The sequence below is a fragment of the Canis aureus genome, chromosome 10 (assembly GCF_053574225.1).
Source record: "Canis aureus isolate CA01 chromosome 10, VMU_Caureus_v.1.0, whole genome shotgun sequence".
Classification (NCBI taxonomy): domain Eukaryota; kingdom Metazoa; phylum Chordata; class Mammalia; order Carnivora; family Canidae; genus Canis; species Canis aureus.
In genome coordinates this window covers 51,370,860-51,392,197 of record NC_135620.1, presented here as the reverse complement: position 1 = coordinate 51,392,197, position 21,338 = coordinate 51,370,860, and the positions used below count along the sequence as shown (strand labels likewise).

At 37.7% G+C, this 21,338-nt stretch overlaps 1 long non-coding RNA gene across 1 annotated transcript in view; it reads left to right on the top strand.

Moving 5' to 3' along the window:
- LOC144321736 (uncharacterized) overlaps window positions 1-21,338 on the top strand; it is a 117,347-nt gene that overhangs the window by 7,930 nt on the left and 88,079 nt on the right. Inside the window, exon 3 of the long non-coding RNA XR_013387279.1 lies at window positions 1,070-1,199. This is a non-coding gene — a long non-coding RNA (uncharacterized LOC144321736). The remainder of the gene's footprint in view (window positions 1-1,069; window positions 1,200-21,338) is intronic.

Sequence of the window (21,338 nt, the reverse complement as noted above, 5' to 3'; positions counted from 1 at the left end):
AATATAAAATCTGTGGAGAACTGGAAATCACAGCTTTAGTTAAAGCCAACTATTGCAAAACCCAGAGAGAGAATTCTCTAGTACAACATCGCCACCTGCTGATCCAGCCACTGAGTACACCTCTTTTAAAAAGCTGGGGTTGCAGGAGGAGGTCAGGGTGGTAGGGGTTGGAGAGGTGGGAGGTGTGACTCTTGATCTGTAGTGGAACTCTTGTTGAAGAAGAAAGCCTGACCCTTAAAGACCCATGAATTTGCAGCCTGATGTCCCTATTTTGGCATGGGTTACATCAGGCTTGGCAACTAATAAGGAAAAGGCCCAATATGCCTCACTTGTCAAATTAGAAATTTTTTCCACACTTGGAAATTGGATATTAGCCTAGTAGCCTGGCTCCAGCAGCATCTCAGTTTATTTTTTAAATTTTTTTATTTTTAAAGATTTTATTTATTTATTCATGAGAGAGAGAGAGAGAGAGAGAGAGGCAGAGACATAGGCAGAGGGAGAAGCAGGCTCCATGCAGGGAGCCCGACATGGGACTCCATCCCAGATCTCCAGGATCAGGCCCTGGGCTGAAGGCGGCGCTAAACTGCTGAGCCACCCAGGGATCCCAGCATCTCAGTTTATATGACAAAGTGGCAGCTATTGCTGTGGGGAAACTATATTCACATTATACCACCCCAAATAAAGCCACTGGACCAAATGAGGCCCTTAGTTACAGAGGTTCACCTTAATGCTGGGGCCTGGTTTACAGTCAAACCTGGGCCTTGGCTACAGTCAAACCTGTTAGTGTCTACCTGGGGGGTCTGTAGCTCTAGATATGCCATACCAAAATTTGGCATTGTTGTTCACTCACTGCACAGCACTCAAGGCCATTTTCACAACTCTGACCAATATGCCCTATGATGAAACATATTTTTTACTGACTCTTGGGTTAGTACCAATGATGTAGCTATTTGGTCTGTTATCTGGTCTACCCTTTGGAAGACTATAGACTTAGAAATTAAACAACCCTGGCACCTTAGACTCAAGATGTACAAGGTTGGGGGTGATAAATATTCTCTTTGTCGCCTAGATCCAACACCATCACTCAAGTCAAACAGTAAATGCAGCCGACAATCTGTGGACCTGGGTGATCGTATATTGTTCTGTCATGCCTGTGGCATCATCAATAGCAGCTCTCAACATGGAGCCCCTTTAAACAGGTACAAACACATGGACTAGTACAGCCTCACTTCATTCTGTTACAAATTCACATGCTTCTCTGATGCTTGAGAGGGATATGCCATATTTAGGAAAGGAAGTCGCAACCACTCATGGACACTACCCATGTGACTTAAGCAAACGAATGTGATGCTGATCCAAATCAATTTAATTACAAATCCTGAAGGACTTACCTGTGCCTACTTGGGTTATATTCTCCTGTATGGCTGGAAATGGGCCATGAAATATCTCTCCATTAGGGATAGAGTTCTACTGCCTCCTGGAATTATTGGTGACGTCACCAAAGATCAGCAGGTTAGTGAAATGGATAATAAACGGGCCTTAAACTAGACTACAACCTGACTGTCTGAAATAAAGTCCTCTGGTCTCTCCTGGGACAGTTGCCTAGGTCCAGGACCCTGGAAGGCGTATTTGAGGTCAATACTGCAGGTTAACTTCATCTCATTGTTTGGAGTCCTGATGATAGCAGCCTTCATTAAGTGCTGTGTGAGACAAATTAAACAGATTTACTTCTAGCCTGTGCTGGTTAAATTAATCAGAGTGGCCAACAGAAATAAATACTTTTGTGACAGTTTGCCAGAAGCCCAAACAGGTAGGGACAAAGGTGGATTAGTGGGGAAAACAATCTTCTACAGGCTCTGAACATCCCTGCACATGTTTGTTGGGTATGCCAAGAATGCAAGTTCCTTCCTGACTTTTGTTTCCTAATGCCATTTCTCAGGGTTATGTTTGTAGTGAACAACATTGAGGGTTGAAATTATATATAGGTCGGATATTTGCTTCAAAGTTATTGGGTTGGGGGAAGAATTGAGTGAGAGCATAGATGAACCACATCATCAAAAATTTGTAATTGTTGAATCTGGGTCACAGGTACATGTGGGTTCAAAGTACAGGACTTCTTACCACTTATTATAAAAACAGTGGATTCCCAAGTTGTGTTCAGCAGCAATCCAAACCTATTGTATGTAGTACATCCTTCCAGGTCCTTCCACATTATCCCCCTGGGATCTGGGACATGCTCATGCTGTTCACTGTGTCATGAGTAATAAAGTTCTTTTCTGTGACTTAGGAGTCTTGTGTCTTTTTCTAGTATTTATAAAATAATAACAGGATCTTAGGAGGTTGTAAGTAGAATAAAATCCCAGTATAGATACTTGACAGCATATATATGGTTTTATGGGGGAGTGGGGAATGCTGTGTTGTCTAGTTGAAATCAAACAAATTTAGTTGTGTAATTTTGTTTTCACATTGAGGAAAAAAAATCAGTTGTCTTGTGACTGCCCCAAATTTTGCCAAGCTGGAAATTTGGAACATTTTTATTTTGTCACTTTTTAAGCTTTATTTTAAAAATTTAAAATAATGAATAATGTCAGCCAGTTACAAAATTACTGAACTAGTAGTGAGCTCCCATATGGATATCACTTGGCTTCAATAATTATCAATTCATGGCTGACTTCTACATCTGCCTCCCATCCGCAACGACTTTGCAACACATTTATAAGATTATATGATTTCATTCATAATATATTCTGTCTTAAAATCATTGGAATTTGCTTTGATTTTATAGTATAGTATATTTGTTTTATTTGTATTTGTAAAAAAATATTTTGTGAACAGAGAATATATTGCTCTATTAGCAAGAAATTTTTAAAAAAACTCACAATTCTTTCTCCCCATCCTGAAATGTTTTGGATATAACCAAAGCTATATAGAGTGGAAAATAGATAACCTTAAGTTCTGTAGTTATTAAAACAAAAAAGGGGGGGATCTCTGGGTGGCTCAGCGGTTGAATGTCAGCCTTCCGCCCAGGGCGTGATCCTGGAGTCCTGGGTTCAAGTCCCACATCTGGCTCCCTGCGTGGGAGCCTGATTCTCCCTCTGCCTATGTCTCTACCTCTCTCCCTGTGTTTCTCATGAATAAATAAATAAAATCTTGAAAAAAAAAAAGCATGAAAAAGAAACTAGTGAAGTTAGAAAAAAAACCTAAAGAAAATATAAAATGAGTAAGAAAATATTAATGAATTATATAATATATAGAATTGGCTATTTGAGAGAACTGCATCTTTAAAAAAATAAATAAAATATACAAATCTCTGACAGATTTAAAAAATGAGGTAAAATATGCAAACATCTATTGAGATATATAACTACAAATATAAATGTTAAAATAATTTGATACAGAATACTATAAAATATTCTATGCAAATAATTTTGAGACTCACAAAGATTGGTGAGAGGAAAATTTCTGACCAATATATATAAAATCTGTATCGTTGTAGCTTCCATCCCTCCCTCAGAGATATGGTTGACTTTGGTTCAAATGCCCCTTCTATTTGTGACAATCCAAAAACCTGCTCATGCTTTGGAATTTTGTGACTGCTTCATAGTTTTCTAAAAATCCATACTCCGCCATGTAGGCTGTATTTATTTTCCTGGCAACATCTAACAATTTTCCACATGGAAACCGCTCAGATCATAGAAAAGCTTGGTTAGTTGTTCTGTAATGGGCTAGATAGCAGATATTTTATTCTTCATGGGCACATACATTACTCCTTCTCGTCCTGCTTCCTTTTCTTAGTTTACAACCTTTTAAAAACCGAAAAACTTTTCTTAGCTTTCAAAATGTATAGGGGGGCTGCGCTGATGGTGGCCCTGGGGGACAAGGTGTCACCTGTATGTCACCTGTACCTAGCTTACGCCCGGGCGCCTTACCTGCCTTGCACCCGGGGCAAAGGTGCGGTGGGCGGGGCGGCTGGCGGCACGGGGCGGAGCCTGCCTTTCCGCTGCCTCCTCCTGCTCAACCCGGGTGCTGCAGCCTCGTGTTTTCCCGTCTCCGAAGGCCACCCGACGGCCACCTACCAGCGGGCGTGGCACATGGCCCTTCTGCGGCAGGTGGGCCCGGCTTCCCCGCGAGGGGGCGTCTGCGGCTGCCTCTGTGCATCCCTGCAGCCGGCCTGCAGGGCTCCAAGCAGGGCATCCCCCCTCCCCATCCCGCCGGAAAAAAAAAGTACAAAAATAGGCTACTGGCTGTGTTTGGCCTGTAGACAGTTTTGTCAATCCTGCCCCAAAGTATAATGGCTTTGGGTTTTAATTCTGACTCCACTTTTTACTAGTTGTATCAACATGGAACATGGAAAAAGTATTGAACCTTTCCATGCCTCATTTTTCTCATTTTGAAAACGGTGGTGATAACAGTTCTTACTTCACAGGGTCGTAATGAAAATGGAATGAGCTAATTTGTGTACACCGTGCTTAGAAAAGTGGCACACTGTGCATGCTCACTGGGTGTTAGATGGTATTATCGAGCCTTTAATTTCATATAGACTATTGTTCCTTGGCTTCAATTACATATTGCACAGCCATCTGCTGTCTTTCTCCTTTTCCCCCTTACTCTCTTTCTTCTCTCTCCCCTCACTTTCTTTCAGATGTAACCAAGAAATCTCTCACTTTTTTTTTTTTTTTTTTTAAGTCAGGCATTATTGTTCTTCCCAAGGTCAGGTTTGCCTATAGTCTTACACTCTTCAGAGTGGATTTATTTATTTTATTCTCTAAGAAAATTTCTAATGAATAAATTCTTTGTTCACAGAATTAAATAGAAAACACTAAAAATTAAATGCTAGAAGAAATGGGAAACTTGGCTAGTGCAATAATCATGCAAGTAATAGAAAAAGTTAGCGAAGAATGACATCCAAAAATGTTCTTCACTCAGATGATTTTGGGTTTAAGTGGACTTTTTAAAATGGAAAATGTAATCATGTGAAAATGTTAAAAGAATTATTTAATGAACTCCTATGTACCAGTGACCCAGACTCCAATGATAAAGTCTTGGAAAATATTGGTTTTACTATATCTGTACCCAATTCTTACCATACCTGATAATTTGGAAGCAAATACCTGACTTTATACAATTTCATGTATCATATATTTTGTTTTATTTATTTTTTTATGGTGAAAAAATTTATAGCTGGCTGGACTCAGTTTAGATGATCCTAATTTTGTTGGCAACATCCAAAGCATCATAGTCAGGAGCCAGTCGAACATATGCTTTCTTCTCACCATCAGGCCTGATCAAGGTGTTGAACTTGGCCACATCAACGTCATAGAGCTTCTTCACAGCCTGTTTGATCTGGTGCTTATGGCCTTGACATCCACAATAAACAAAAGTGTGTTGTTGTCTTCTATTTTCTTTATGGCTGACTCAGTAGTCAGGGGGAACTTGATGGCATAGTGATCAAGCTTGTTTCTCCTGGGGGCGCTCTTTGGAGGATATTTGGGCTGCCTTGGGAGATGCAGGGTCTTGGGTCGTCAGAATGTAGGTGACTTACGGATCTTCTTTTTTTTGTGACCGCGCATGCCTTTCAGCACTGCTTTATTAGCTTTCGAAGCTTTTACTTTGGCTTCGGCTTTGGGAGGGGCAGGGGCTTCCTTCTTCGCCTTCAGCACCATCTTCGTGAAAGGTATATTTTGTTTAAAAAATGCAACCACAATATCATTATTATATTAACAAAGTTTGGGTTCATTACCCTTTCTCTATTAATTTAGATATACACATTCTCTTTTTTTCTTGCAATTTATTTGTTGTTGAAATAATTGTTGTTCCTATAGTGTTCTACCACCTGGATTTTGCAAATTGCATCTCCTTGGTGTTGTTTAATATGCTCTTCTATTCATGCAAATAGGTACATGTATTTTTTTTTAAGATTTTATTTATTTATTCACGAAAGACATAGAGACACAGGCAGAGACATAGACAGAAGAAGAAGAAGCAGGCTCCCTGTGGGGAGCCTGATGCGAGACTCGATCTCAGGACCCTGGGACCATGACCTGAGCCAAAGGCAGATACTCAACCATTGAGCCACCCAGGTACCCCAGGTACATGTATCTTGAAGCTTGATTAGATTATGCTTGTGTGTTTTGCACAAGAATGCTTCAAATATGATGTTATATACTTTTACTAGGAGGCACATAATATCTGGTTCTCTCTTGTTTTGTGTGTATGTATGTGTATTGTTTTTTTTTTTTCTTTTTTGTGATGTTAGTAGGCATTGATGATCATTTCCTAGACTCATTAATCATTAGGACATGGAAATGAAGTTGTTCTAATAGAATATCTTCAGGTTGGCTCTTCAGTTTTTTTTTTTTAAGATTTTATTTGTTTATTCATGAAAGACATAGAGAGGCAGAGACACAGGCAAGGGAGAAGGAGGCTCCATGCAGGGATCACGTCCTGAGCCAAAGGCAGATGCTCAACCACTGAGCCACCCAGGGGTCCCTCCTGAGTCTTTTTTGACATAATCTAATTGTCTTTTGATAGCTTCCTTGTTGTCTGGTATAAGAGATTCCTCCTTCACTTTGTGTATTTTCTGCTCCAGACCTAGAACCTGGTTCCTGTTATTGGGAAATGGTATTTAGAGACATAATCTGTGCCCTAGGGATGCTCATGGCTGTGGGGTTGGTCTTTGTAGAAACAATGACTTTTCAGTGGTTGGAGTTTTTGTTTATAAAATACATCATTTGAACATTTTAAGTTTATTTATGAGTATGACTTGCAATTATGTAAATTATTTTTAGTTTCAAAGTTGTGATATTGTGGTTTGAGATGCAGAATATGTATTTGGTTTTTGTCCAGTTTTTGGCACAGAGCTCCTAAGACCCTTGGAATTTACTGAATGGTAAGAGCAATAAAGGAATCTTTTGTTATGTTAATGAGGAAGCTTTTGCAAAGCATCTAAAGATGGGGGCTGGTTGCCACAGGAGCCAACCCCATGATTAGGGTTGGAACTTGCAATCCTGGGAATGGGAAAGGGATTGGAGGTTGAGTTAATTGCCACCAGTGATTTAATCAGTCATGCCTATGTAATGTAGCCTTTATAGAACCCCAGAGGATAGGGTTTGAAGGGCTTCAGACTTGGTGAAATATGGAGATTTGGGCAGAGTGGTGTGTCTGGGGAGGGCATGGAAGCTCTGCACCTTTTCCTCATAATTTGTTCTATGCTTTATTCCATCTGGCTCTTACTGAGTTAGTATCCTTTTATAATAAACCAATGATCTAGTAAGTAAAATGTTCCTCTGAGTTCTATGTGCTCTAGCAAATTAATGGAACTCAAGGAGGGGGTTGTTAGAATCTCCAATCTATATAGCTAGTCAGTGAGAAGCACAGGTGACAACCTGAACTTGTGACTCACATCTGAAATGGTGGTGGGGGACAGTCTTGTAGGATTCAGCCCTCAACCTGTGAGATTTGATGCTATCTCCAGGTAGTTAGTGTCAGAATTGAGTTAAATTGTGGGATACCCAGCTGTCTGAGAATTGCTTGCTGGTGTGGGAATCCCTCTCCCCAACTATCACACACACCCCCCCCCCCCCCATGTTGGAATTGGTACCAGAACCTTTCAAAGTCAAATCTATAAAGATATTCAGAGAAGTCTAGCTTCTATCCCAATCTTCATCCTGTTCTTTCCTACCTCCTACAAGATACCTTATATATATTTTTGTTTATCCTTCAATTTAATTTAACAAAAGCAAATATGTGAATATGGTTTTAGTTTTTCTTTTGTAGACAAATAGGAGTGTCCTATGCATATTTTCTCTCCCATGTTGGTTTATTTTTTTTCTTTTTTGCCTAACCACATATCATGGAGATCACTCTGTAGCAGTATATAGAACCCTTTCCCATTCCTTTTTATGATTTTATAATTGTTATGTGCATACACCTTTTTAAAAAAATATTTTATTTATTTTGACACACAGAGAGAGAGAATGTGCACAAGCAAGGGGAGGGGCAGAAAGAGGGAGAAGCAGGCTCCCTGCAGAGCAGGGAGCCCGATATGGGGCTTGATCCCAGGTTCTGGGATCGTGACCTGAGCTGAAGGCAGACCCTTAAACAGCTGAGCCACCCAGGTGCCCCAACATGTACCATTGATAGACATTTTTGTTTCCAATCTTCTTTCCTGTTACAGTAGCACTTCGAAGAAAATCCTAAACCATGTATCTTTGATGAGTCAAAGGGTAAATCCATGTCATTTTGCTAGATAGTGCCAAATTCTTTTCTGTATTAGTTAGGGTCTGCATTGAACTGAATGTATCTTCCAAAATTCATATGTTGAAATGTTGACAATCCCCTGATCTTCCCACCAAATGTGATGGTATTTGGAGGTGGGGCCTTTGGGAAGTCATTAGGTCCTGAAGGGGAGCTGGAGAGGTAGCTTGAGCTCTCTGTCACATGAGGATGCAGTCTCAGCAGTCTGCAACCTAGAAGAGGGTCCTCCCCAGAAACCTTCTGACTTCATCTTGGACTTCCAGGCTCCAGAATTGTGAGAAATAAATGTTGTTTAAGGCATGTAGCCTGTGGTAACTTGTTTTAGACCTCAAACTAAGACAGTCAAATTTGGAAACAAACCACATCAGCTATTTGAACCAATGGAATTTAATGTAAAGAATTGTTCACTAGGTAGAGGTTTAATTAAAATGCTGAAAGGGTAAAAAGAAAACTTTAGGGAATCAAAACGGCAGCAAGAGTAGAAAGCCTGTACCAGCCAGCCCTCACCTGAGGGGATTAAGAGGAGGGATACCATGAAATGGCAATCGGACCTCTGTGAGATTCTGTGACTGGTGCTGTGGTTCTGAGTTTGAAATGGGTAGCTCTGTGGGCCTGGGGCTCAGATCTTGAAGGGGGTAGCCAGCTGTTATTATATATCCTGTTTCTATGGGAGACAGGAATTTGCAAATATGGGGAAAACCAAAAATTGAATTTGGTTGCTGTTATGGGAAAGTACTGCTGCTGTCAGGGTGAAAGCATTGCAGAACAGACTCATGGGAACTGCAAGTAGACAGGAACAGACAGGGAGGAGCCACTCCCTTCAATCCCCCTCCAGCTTCTCAGACTCACTCTAGTGCCCTCATTGATACATTCTGACTGATAAAGCAGGAAGGTGGCTTGAGAATCCTGGCCCCAGTATCAAAGAGCAGAGTAAGAAAGGATAGATCAGGAGCTGAGGGGCAACAGGTAACAATCACCGTGGGTCCACTGCTCATAGGTATGGAAGCACTGTTTTGCATTTCTCCTACCACAGCCTGATCAACAGATTCAGTATTTTGTCCGACTTTTAGATTTTTGCCATCAAATTCTTCTTCTCAACAACAGGGAATTATTATGCTTTATAAACTCTTTAATTTTATTTATTTATTTATTTATTTATTTATTTATTTATTTATTTATATTTTTTTAATAAACTCTTTCAAAGTGTAGAAAAAGATAAAAGATATAATGGTTCCTATTGCTTTTATACTTATCGTGTATAATGATTTTGACAATGCCTGTAAAACACTCACACCTCTGCAGAAACACAGCTGACTCAGAACAACTCTATGACCAGGGATAAAGTAACCGTACAAGACAGTGTCGACCATCTGTTGGCAAAACTGAACAGCGAGGTCCTCACTGCATTCCAAACAATTAAAATAGAGAATTTTCTATATCTTTATCCTTTTGAAATTTTCACTTTATCTAGCTCAGACTTAAGCCCAGGATAGCTTTTGTTATAAAATAAGGCCCTTTGGGGGGCACCTGGGTGGCTCAGTGGTTGAGCGTCTGCCTTAGGCTTAGGTTGTGATCCCAGAGTCCTGGGATTGAGTCCCACATCATGCTCTCCATGGGGAGCCTGCTTCTTCCTCTGCCTATGTCTCTGCCTCTCTCTGTGTGTCTCTCATAAATAAATAATAAATAAATAAATAAATAAATAAATAAACAAATAAACAAAATCTTTAAAATAAAGTAAAATAAGGCTTTTTGTTTAAAGGTTCATATTCCTTGCTTATTTGAAAATTACCTTCATAAAAGGGAACAACTAGAAAATACCCCTAGTTTTCATTTGTTTACATTTCATATGTATTTTTGACATTTGTACATATTTTTATGAAAGCCAATTAGTCATTGTGATTTTTTTTATACCTTCACTGATAAAATAGTGTTTCTTAACTTTTCTTTAGCTAGGCATCCCAATTATTTAAATATATTAAGGATCAAAATATGTTTCCCACTGGGGAAAATCACTCAGAGATATATCCTCTTATATTCTAGACACATTCTCCATTGAGTTTTAAAATCTTTGATATAAATTTGTAAAGGTTAAGTCATCATATAAATAGCAGTACTATTAACAATCACAAAATTAATGAGAATAATAATGAGCTCAAGCGTGTAAAATGCCAGAGTTAGCATAAACACTGTAATGCCTCCGTGTATGACATTTTTGTTTTGCCATAGGGAAAAGTTCTGTGAGCTAGTTCCCTAAGTAGTGCCAATATGTTATTACTGCAAATAAACTGCTCATTATCTAAGTTGCTTTTGCAACTTTTGGAGAAAGCAAAATGAGATATTCTTGAAGGAGACATTTATCGCTATGCAGTAAAATAAAAAAGTGGTTTTTAACAGAAGTGAAATTAAGAACACTTCTGTACATCACTTTCATCATCATTATAAAACTAAAACATTTTCACTGCAAAAAACTTTGAAAATATATCCGGGTGTGTGCGAACACGCACACACATACATTCACACCCACACCCATACCCACTCCGTTAAAAACTGCCCATCATATCCCCCATGGATGACTTATCATTGTTAATGTTTAGTTTCTTATCTCAATAAGTGGGTAGCTCACAGTAGCTACTTTTATATGTTGCATTTTTTTCCAAGACATAACATTAGAAACTTTTCTCAAGCCATTGAAAGTTAATTGAAAACATGGCTTTTGGGGATCCCTGGGTGGCTCAGCGGTTTAGCACCTGCTTTTGGCCCAGGGTGCGATCCTGGAGTACCGGGATCGAGTCCCGCGTCCTGCTCCCGGCATGGAGCCTGCTTCTCCCTCCTCCTGTGACTCTGCCTCTCTCAATCTTTTCTATGTCTATCATGAATAAATAAATAAATAAATCTTTAAAAAAACATGGCTTTTGTATTGTTTCATAATATTATATCACACAAATAGATTGTATTTTTTAACCCTTGATCATCTCGCATTTTAGCTATTTAAAATTTTTCTTTTCCATTATTAACAGATGAACATTTTTATATATAAAACTTTGACTAAATATCTATTTATTTAGTCAATAATATTAATAATTAGATATTATTTGACTAAATAATTATTTCCTTAGCATAAATTCCTACAAGAAGAATTACTAGATCAAAGAGTTTGCATATTTTAAATCTTTTAAAATATGTTTCCAAATTGTCCTTCAGAAAAGTTATATTAGGGACACCTGGGTGGCTCAGTGGTTGAGCTTCTGCCTTTGGCTCAGGATGTGATCGTGGAGTCTCGGGATCGAGTCCCACATTGGGCTCCCTGCATGGAGCCTGCTTCTCCCTCTGAGTGTGTTTCTGCCTCTCTCTCTGTCTTTCATGAATAAATAAATAAAATCTTAAAAAAAATAAAAAAAGAAAACTTCTATTAGTTTAAATTTCTGGTTATTCTTTCAGGATCCTTCAGAATGCTGGATATTATCAATAATTTTTTTGTTAATGGGAGAAATTGATGCTCATTAAAAATTTATAGTTATTGAATATTAATTTATAAATACAATTTAAGACCAAAATATTCCTGATTTAGCCTTCATCAAAATTACAGTTGAAACCAGAGGTCAGGGATGCCTGGGTGGCTCAGCAGTTGCCTTCGGCTCAGGTTGTGATCCCAGGATCCGAGATCAAGTCCTGCATCGGGCTCCCCGCGAGGAGCCTGTTTCTCCCTCTGCCTATGTTTCTGCCTCTCTCTCTCAGTCTGTGTCTCTCATGAATAAATAAATAAATCTTAAGAAAAAAAAAAAGAAAGAAACCAGAGGGTACACATTTCAATAGCAGGGATCTGGAGAAAAAAATTGTTGACATGGATGGTCTGAAAGTAAAAAGCACTGAGATAGTCATATGCTGTTGAGATGAAAAAACTGAAAATTTGACATTTTTAAAATGTAAAATGTTAGCCAGTATTATACTGTTTTAGTTACTCTAGATTTGTCATGTAGTTTGAAATGAGGAAGTTTAATACCTCCAACTTTGTTGTTTTTTTTTCAAGATTGCTTTGGCTATTTGGAGTTTTTTTGTGGTTTCATATGAATTTTAGGATGCCTTTTTCTATTTCTGTGAAAAATGCCATTGGAATTTTGGTAGCGATTGCACTGAATCTGTACTTTTTTTAAAAGATTTTATTTTATTTATTCATGATAGACACAGAGAGTGAGAGAGAAGCAGAGACACAGGCAGAGGGAGAAGCAGACAGAGGGAGAAGCAGGCCCCATGCATGGAGCCCAACGTGGGACCCCCACGTCCCCAGGATCACACCCCGGGCTGCAGGCAGCACTAAACCGCTGCACCACCAGGGCTGCCCGGATTGCACTGAATCTGTAGATCACTTTCAGTAGTATGGACATCTTAACAATATTAATTCTTCCAATCCATAAATCCTTTTGTTTTATCATCTTTAGTTTCTGTCATCAATGTTTTACAATTGCATTTGCTAAGAGAGTAGATGTTAGGTGTTCTCACCACACACAAGTAACGATGTGAGGTGATGAATGAGATTGTTAATTAGCTTAATGTTGGTAATATTTCTCAATATTTACATATATCAAATCATTATATTATATACCTTAAGTATATATGATTCTGATTTGTCAATGATACCTCATTAAAGGTGGAAAAAATGGCTTAGTCCTTTGAGAACAAAATATGAATACAGTGAAGTTGGACAATAAAGTTCTGGCCACATTTTTCTTGAATCATTTCTTTTTTCTGTCTTCATGAATTTAGATCAGGCCAGTTCATCAGCAGTATGTTCTCCAGTGACACAGTGATCTTTACTCTTGAAACTATTTATAGAAAATATTTTGGAGTAGAAAATTTTATTTATTTAACATAGGTTGTAGACAGTTTACATTTGAATTTCATGATATTTCATTAACTGATTCTGGCTTTATTGACATCGCTATAATTAAACAGACCATCTAAAAGATTTCTCCTAGAGAGATGTGAGCTATACAAAAATATATGCTGTTTAAAGTAGAAACATTTAAAAAACTAAACACAGTAAGAAAATATAGATAATAAAAAGTGGAGAAATTGGTTCCCCTCATAAGATGTATCCCCTCAAACATTGCTGATGGAAATGTAAAATAGTACAGCCACTTTAAAAACAGTTTGGATGTTTTTCAAACTCTTAGACATAGAGTTAATATATGACCCAGCAATTGTAGTTCTAGGTATATACCCAGGATAAATGAAAACATTTATCCATATACAAATTTTCACAGTGAACATTCATAGAAGCATTATTTATAATAGCCAACAGTAGAAACAATCCAAATGTCCGTTGACTGATGATATGTAAACAAAAAGTAATGTATCCATATAATGGAATATTCTTCAGCAATAAAAAAGAATGAAGTACTGACACATGCTACACCACGGGCAAATCTTGAAAACATTATTCTAAATGAAAGAATCACAAAGACCACATATTGTATGATTCCATTGATATGAAATGTATAGAATAGGCAAATCCTTAACAAAGTAATAGCCAATCTAATCTATCAACATATAAAACGACTAGTTTATCATGAAAAAGAGATTTATCTCAGGAAAGCAATATAACATTTGAAAATCAACCATATAATTCATTGTATCAACAGACTAAGAAAAACTATTATCAACCTTAATAGATGGAGAAGAAATGCCTGACAAAATTCAGCATCCATTCATAATAAAAACTTCAGCAAATTAGGAGCAGAAGGGAAACTTCCTCAACCTTAGATAAAGGGCATCCTTGATATAAACTTACAGCTAGGGATCCCTGGGTGGCGCAGCGGTTTGGCGCCTGCCTTTGGCCCAGGGCGTGATCCTGGAGACCCGGGATCGAATCCCATGTCAGGCTCCCGGTGCATGGAGCCTGCTTCTCCCTCTGCCTGTGTCTCTGCCTCTCTCTCTCTCTCTGTGTGACTATCATAAATAAATAAAAAAATTAAAAAAAAAATAAATAAACTTACAGCTAACATCATTCTTAATGGTGAAAGACTGAGTACTTCCCCTGTTAGCTCAGAAACAAGGCAAGGCTGTCCACTGTGTCCAAGGATGTCCACTGTCATCACTCCTATTCAATTTTGTTCTGGGTCCAAACCAGTGAAATAAATCAGGAAAAAAGATAAAAGGTGTGCAAACTTGAAAGTTAGATAAAGCTATAATTTGTTTGCAGCTGATATAAGCAACTATGTAGAAAATCTCAAAGAATTTACAAAAAGATTATTAGTAATCTTTTAGCAGGATTTTAGGATACAAGACCAATATATAAAATTCAGTTGTATTTTTACATATTAGCAATGAACAATTGGAAATTGAAAGTAAAGATCAGTACTATTTACAGTAACAACTTGGGTATAAATCTCAAAGAATATGCATGGGATCTAAATGCTGAAAACTGCAAAACACTGATGAACAAAATCAGAGTAAGAGTTAAGTAAATGGATAACTCTACAGTATTCATGGATTTGAAGTCTCAATATTGTTAAGATGTCAGTTCTGTTCAAATTGAACTGTAGATTCAGTGCAATACCTATCAAATCCAGCAGGAATTTGTCATAGAAATCAGTAAGCTGATTCTAAAATTTGTATGGAAAGGCAAATGAAAAATCCTCTGTGCCCCCCAGTTCATCCGCCCCCCCAATCCCTGACAACCACTGATCCTTTCATTGCCTCCATAGTTTGGCCTTTCTCTGAATTTATGTAATTGGAATCATGCAGCCTTTTGAGATCAGCCTCTTTCACTAAGTAATATGCATTTAAAATTCCTCCATATCTTTTCATGGCTTGATAGCTCATTTCTTTTTAGTGCTGAGTAACTTTCCATTACTGTGCCACAGTTTAATTAATCATTCACCTATTAAAGGACAAGTTGGTTGCTCCTAAGTTTTGGCAATTATGAATAAAGCTGCCTTAAGCATCTGTGTGCAGATTTTCATGTGGATGTGTTTTCAGTCCATTTGGGCAAATGCCAAGGAGTGCAAGTGTTGGATTTCATGATAATATATGTTTAATTTTGTAAGAAATTACAAACTGTCTTCCAAAGTGTACCATTTTGCATTCTCATCAGGAATGAATGAGAGTTATTTTTTCTTTTTTCTTTTTTTTTAGAGATTTTATTTATTTGTTTGAGAGAGAGAGAGTATGAGCACAAGAGCAAGATGGAGGGAGCAGGAGGCCAGATGTGAGGCTCCATTCCCAGACCTTGGGACCATGACCTGAGCAGAAGGCAGATGCTTAACCTACTGAGCCACCCTGGTGCTCCAAATGAGAGTTTTTCTTGCTCCATATCCTCTCTGGCATTTGGAGCCAGCACAAAATGCTGTCCTTGATTTTAGTCATTTTAATAGGAATGTATTGGTATCTCATTATTGTGTAAATTTGCAATTCCCCAGTGACATATGATGTTGAATATCTGTTCATGTGCTTACTTGTCATTTGTTATCTTCTTTGGTGAAGTGTCTTTCAGGTCTTTTGCCCATTTTTAATCAGATTGTTTATTTTCTTATCGTGGAGTTTTAAGTCTTCTTTGTAAATTTTAAATAACAACTCTTTATCAACTGTCTTTTGCAAATATTTTCTCCTAGTTTGTGCTTATATTCTCATTCTCTTGAGATTGTCTTTTACAGAGTAGAAGTTTTTGATTGTAATAAAGTTCAGCTTATCAATTCTTTATTTCATTCATCAGGACTTTGGCTTTTTGTTTTGTTTTAAATATTTTATTTATTTATTTATGAGATACACAGAAAGAGAAGCTGAGACACTGGCAGAGGGAGGAGAAGCAGGCTGTATACAAGGAGCCTGATGCAGGACTCGATCCCAGGATCTCAGGATCACACCCTGAGCCAAAGGCAGAAGCTTAACCGCTGAGCCACCCAGGCATCCCAGGCCTTTGGTTTTGTTTTGTTTTGTTTTTTTAATTTTTTATTTATTTATGATAGTCACACACAGAGAGAGAGAGAGAGGCAGAGACATAGGCAGAGGGAGAAGCAGGCTCCATGCACTGAGAGCCCGATGTGGGATTCAATCCTGGGTCTCCAGGCTTGCGCCCGGCCTTTGGTTTTGTATCGAAAAAGTCATTGTCATACCGAAGGTCGTCTAGGTTTTCTCCTATGTTATCTTCTAGGAGTTTTATAGTTTTGATTTTACATTTAGGTCTGTGACCCATTTTGAGTTAATTTTTGTGAAGGGTATAAAGTTTGTGTCTACATTCATTTCTTTGCATATGGACATCCACTTTTTCTAGCACCAGTTGTTTTTTTTTAATAAATTTATTTTTTATTGGTGTTCAATCTACCAACATACAGAATAACACCCAGTGCTCATCCCGTCAAGTGCCCCCCTCAGTGCCTGTCACCCATTCACCCCCACGCCCCGCCCTCCTCCCCTTCCACCACCCCTAGTTCGTTTCCCAGAGTTAGGAGTCTTTATGTTCTGTCTCCCTTTCTGAGATTTCCCACACATTTCTTCTCCCTTCTCTTATATTCCCTTTCACTATTATTTATATTCCCCAAATGAATGAGAACATATAATGTTTGTCCTTCTCCGGTTGACTTACTTCACTCAGCATAATACCCTCCAGTTCCATCCACGTTGAAGCAAATGGTGGGTATTTGTCGTTTCTAATGGCTGAGTAATATTCCATTGTATACATAAACCACATCTTCTTTATCCATTCATCTTTCGATGGACACCGAGGCTCCTTCCACAGTTTGGCTATTGTGGACATTGCTGCTATAAACATTGGGGTCTAGCACCAGTTGTTGAAAAGACTGTCTTTGCTCCATTATATTGCCTTTGCTCTTTTGTCAAAGATCAGTTGACTATTTGTATGTGGATCTGTTTCTGGGCTCTTTATTGTGTTTCATCAACTATTTGTCTATTCATTCACTAATACCACAGCATCTTGATGACCACAGCTTCATGGTAAGTTTTAAGTCAGGTAGTCAGTCTTCTGACTTAGTTCATTTCCTTTAAGGTTGAATTGCCAATTCTTAGTCTTTTGCCTCTCACGTATACTTTAAACTTAGCTTATTGATATCCACAAAATAACTTGCTGGGATTTTGATTGGAATTTTGTTGCATCTGTAGATTAAGTTGGGAAGAACTGACACCTTGACAATATTGAGTCCTATCCATGAACATGGAATATCTTTCCACTTGTTTATTCTTCTTTGATTTCTTTCATTAGAACTTTATAGTTTTCTCCATATGGACCTTGTTTTTCTCTATACGGACCATATTTTGTTAGATTTATACCTAAGCATTTCATTTTGGGGGGTGCTAATGTAACTGGAAATGTGTTTTTAATTTCAAATTCCATTTTTCATTGCTAGAATATAGGAAAATGATTGATTTTCATATATTAACTTTGTATTATGCAACCTTGTTATAATGGCTTGTTAGTTTCGGGAATTTTTTTTTTGTCTTTTAGATTTTTCTACATAGACAATCATCCATCTGCAAACAAACAAAGATGTTTTTACTTTTTTACTTCTTTCTTTCCAATTGGTATAACTTTTGTTTCCTTTTCCTGTCATATTGAATTAGATAGATATTTCAACAAGATGTTAAAGGCAGTGGCAAAGGGGAACATCCTTGCCATGTTCCTAATTTTAGAGGGAAAGCTTAGGGCTTTTATTAAGTATGATATGAGCTATAGATTTTCCTGTAGATGTTCTTTATGAACATCTTTATAACATCTCTTTATTCCTAATTTGCTAAAAGTTTTTATTATAAATGGGTGTTAGATTTTGTCAAATGCTTTGTCTGCATCTATTGATATGATCATGTGATGTGTTACATTAATTGATTTTCAGATGTTGAATGAGCCATGCATATGTGCCATAATCCCACATGGTCAAGGTGTATAATTTTTTAAAAACATTATTGGATTTTATTTGCTTATATTTTGTTGGGGATTTTTGCATCTATGTTCATGAGAGATATTGGTCCATAGTTTTCTCATAATGCCTTTGTCTGATTTGGTATTAGAATAATCCTGGCCTCATAGAAAGAGTTAGGAAGTATTTCTTTTGCTTCTCTCTTCTGTAAGAGATTGTAAGAGTTGCTAAAATATTTTTCCCAAACATTTAGTAGAATTTACCAGTGAACCCATATGACCTAGTGCTTTCAGTTTTGGAAGATTATTAATAACTGATTTAATTTTTGAAATAGCTATAGGTCTATTTGGATTATCTGTTTCTTTTTGTGTGAGCTTTGGCAGATTGTGTCATTCAAGGAATTGGTTGATTTTAACTGGGTTATCAAATGTATGGGCATAAAGGTTGTTCATAATATTCCTTTATTATATTTTCAACATCCATGAGATCTATAGAGGTGTCCCCTCTTCCATTTCTGATATTAGTAATTTGTCTTTTCGCTTTTTTGCTTAGTTACCCTGGCTAGAGGCTTTTCTGATTTTTTTCAAAGAGCCAACTTTGGGTTTTGTTGATTTTCTTTTTTCTTTTCTTTTCTTTTCTTTTCTTTTCTTTTCTTTTCTTTTCTTTTTTTTTAAAGTTTTATTTATTTATTCATAAGAGACACAGAGAGAGAGGCAGAGACCCACGTGGAGGGAGAAGCAGGCTCCCTAGGAGGAGGCTGATGTGAGACTTGATCCCGGATGCTGGGATCATGTCCTGAGCCAAAGGCAGATGCTCAACCACTAAGCCACCCAGGTGTCCCTGGGTTTTGTTGATTTTCTCTACTGATTTCCTGTTTTCAGTTTTGTTGACTTCTGTTCTAGTTCATATTTTTTATTCTGCTTCCATTTGCTTCTTCCTTCCTTCGTAATTATCATTAAGTCCCTTATTCCTTGCTGTTATGAACCTCCCTGCTTTTAGGTCCTCTTAAAGTTGTTTATTTAGGCCAGAAATTCAATTTGAGAAGGATTGAATGGTCAAGCAACTTATGGGAAAAGTGTGACGAAGCCTTTTCTTCTTTGTATGACAACTACAACTACTACTAAAATTTACCATTTATTGAGTGTGTACTAAGTGCCAGATATTTTTTAAACAATTATTTTATTTAATCCTTACAATAGTCCTACAAGGTAATTTGTATTATTTTCATATGTATGCGAGGAAAGAAGATTATAGAGGTAAAAGTAACTTGCTCAAAGCTGCACACTTTGCCTAAGTAGAAAAATTGGATTTTAAGCTCTGATCTGTAGGGTAATAAGAGATGTACATAGAAATAAATTCACTGCAGGTATACAGAGTCATATAGAGATTGCAACATCACAGAGATTTTTAAAAAATATTTTTACTTATTTGATAGAGCATGAGCAAGGCGGGGCAGGGGGTGGTAAGAAGCAGACTCCCTGCTGGGTGGGCAGCCGGAAGCAGGGCTTCTGGAATCATGACCTGAGCCAAAGGCAGATGCTTAACTGACCAAGCCACCCAGGTGCCCTGCAACATCATAGAGATTTTAAGAACATTTTGTGCTTAAAAAATTTTAAGGGTATTTTGTTTATGAGAAAATGGGATTGCCTTGTTAGGTGAAGAAATGACTTACTCAAAGGTAGAGATGTGTTGGTAGGTGGGGAATGGTGAGACTGGTTCTGTCTCAATTGAGTAAACACTTGTAAAAGTAGATCATACTTTTATTTATTTATTTTTAAAGATTTTACTTATTTATTCATGAGAGACACAGAAGGAGAGATGCAGAGACACAGGCAGAGGGAGAGGCAGGCTCCACTCAGGGAGCCCGATGTGGGACTTGTATATCATACTTTTAAAACTGGCCCTTTGGATGCCCATATGTTTTGTCCCTTACAAGCTATTTCACATGAAGATTAAAATATTGGCATGTCCAGCACTTCACTCAATCCTTAAACATGATCTTAAAATGATTATCACATCCTAAATGGGTTTAGATTAAGTCTGTGTGTAATATTTCTTCATTCCTCTATATTTTGTTTTGGAAAATTTGGCTTGACTTCCTTTTGGAGGTGAAGATTATGATCTAGGAAGCCTCTCAGCCCAGTAATAATGCCATGAATTTAATTTCTATAGGTTTATTAACTCCAGAAGGCAAAGAGCTAAATGCAGGGGAGATGTATTTAATTACTGACAGTGGAAACTTTTTGAAAGACTTAATGAAGGCAAAAAAATCTGCAGAGAGTAATAAGGGAGCATTTGATTTCAAGGTATTGTTTGCAATATTGAATTGTGCCAATAGATGGGGAAGTTGTTCCATATAAATCAGAAGGCTTGGCTCTTCTGTGATGACTAAAGAAATTCAGGTCTCTGGCAAGTTGAAAATGGATTTTCTCAATAAAAATGTGAAGCAGGAAAACTGGGTTACTCATACATTTTAATAAGAAGTAATTTTAACAGGGGACAGGAATTTCACTAATTTCAATTATATGTACATGAAACTCTTAGTCCCTGCACTATTTTTGCAATTTGGCCGTAACGCTTTTAGATCTGCACATATGAATGTATGTACATATGTATTTATACCTGATCTTGTACAAACAGAGTTTTAAAAAATGTATATAATTTTATAGGATAAAAATGACAAGGATAACTATAGTTAAAAAGTGGAGCAAGAAAAAATGGAATGAAGTTGGAGTAACCGCATGCCTTGAATTGGGCCACAAATCTGGCCTGGAGCTTCCTAGCAGCCCATGTAAGTAGGCAAACAGGATCAGTTGAATGATCCAGTGTCTATAATGTAGAAACATGCCATGTGCTAGGAGAGCTATAGTAATTCTTAATGCTAAGGTCAGGAGTATATCTCTTGGGGACTCATGAAGAGAAGAAGCCTGTGTGATGTAATAGATGATATTCCTACATTAAGCCAATGAAACTTTTCGCATGACTACTTTTGCAGTGTCAGCTGATGGGTCATACCATAGTCCTTTTTAATTAAAAGAGTTTGAGGTGGAAGGGCAAGAGTGAGTACCATGTACCCTAAGACAGTCCTTACAGGCAGGGCATTCAGTATAGCTTTCTGATCATCTAGTTGAACAGAAGGACACAGTTCAGAAGTCCATCAATCTTCCATAAATGTTATTTCTCTAACTGAAGGGTTTGGTGAGAATGGAGGGCTGG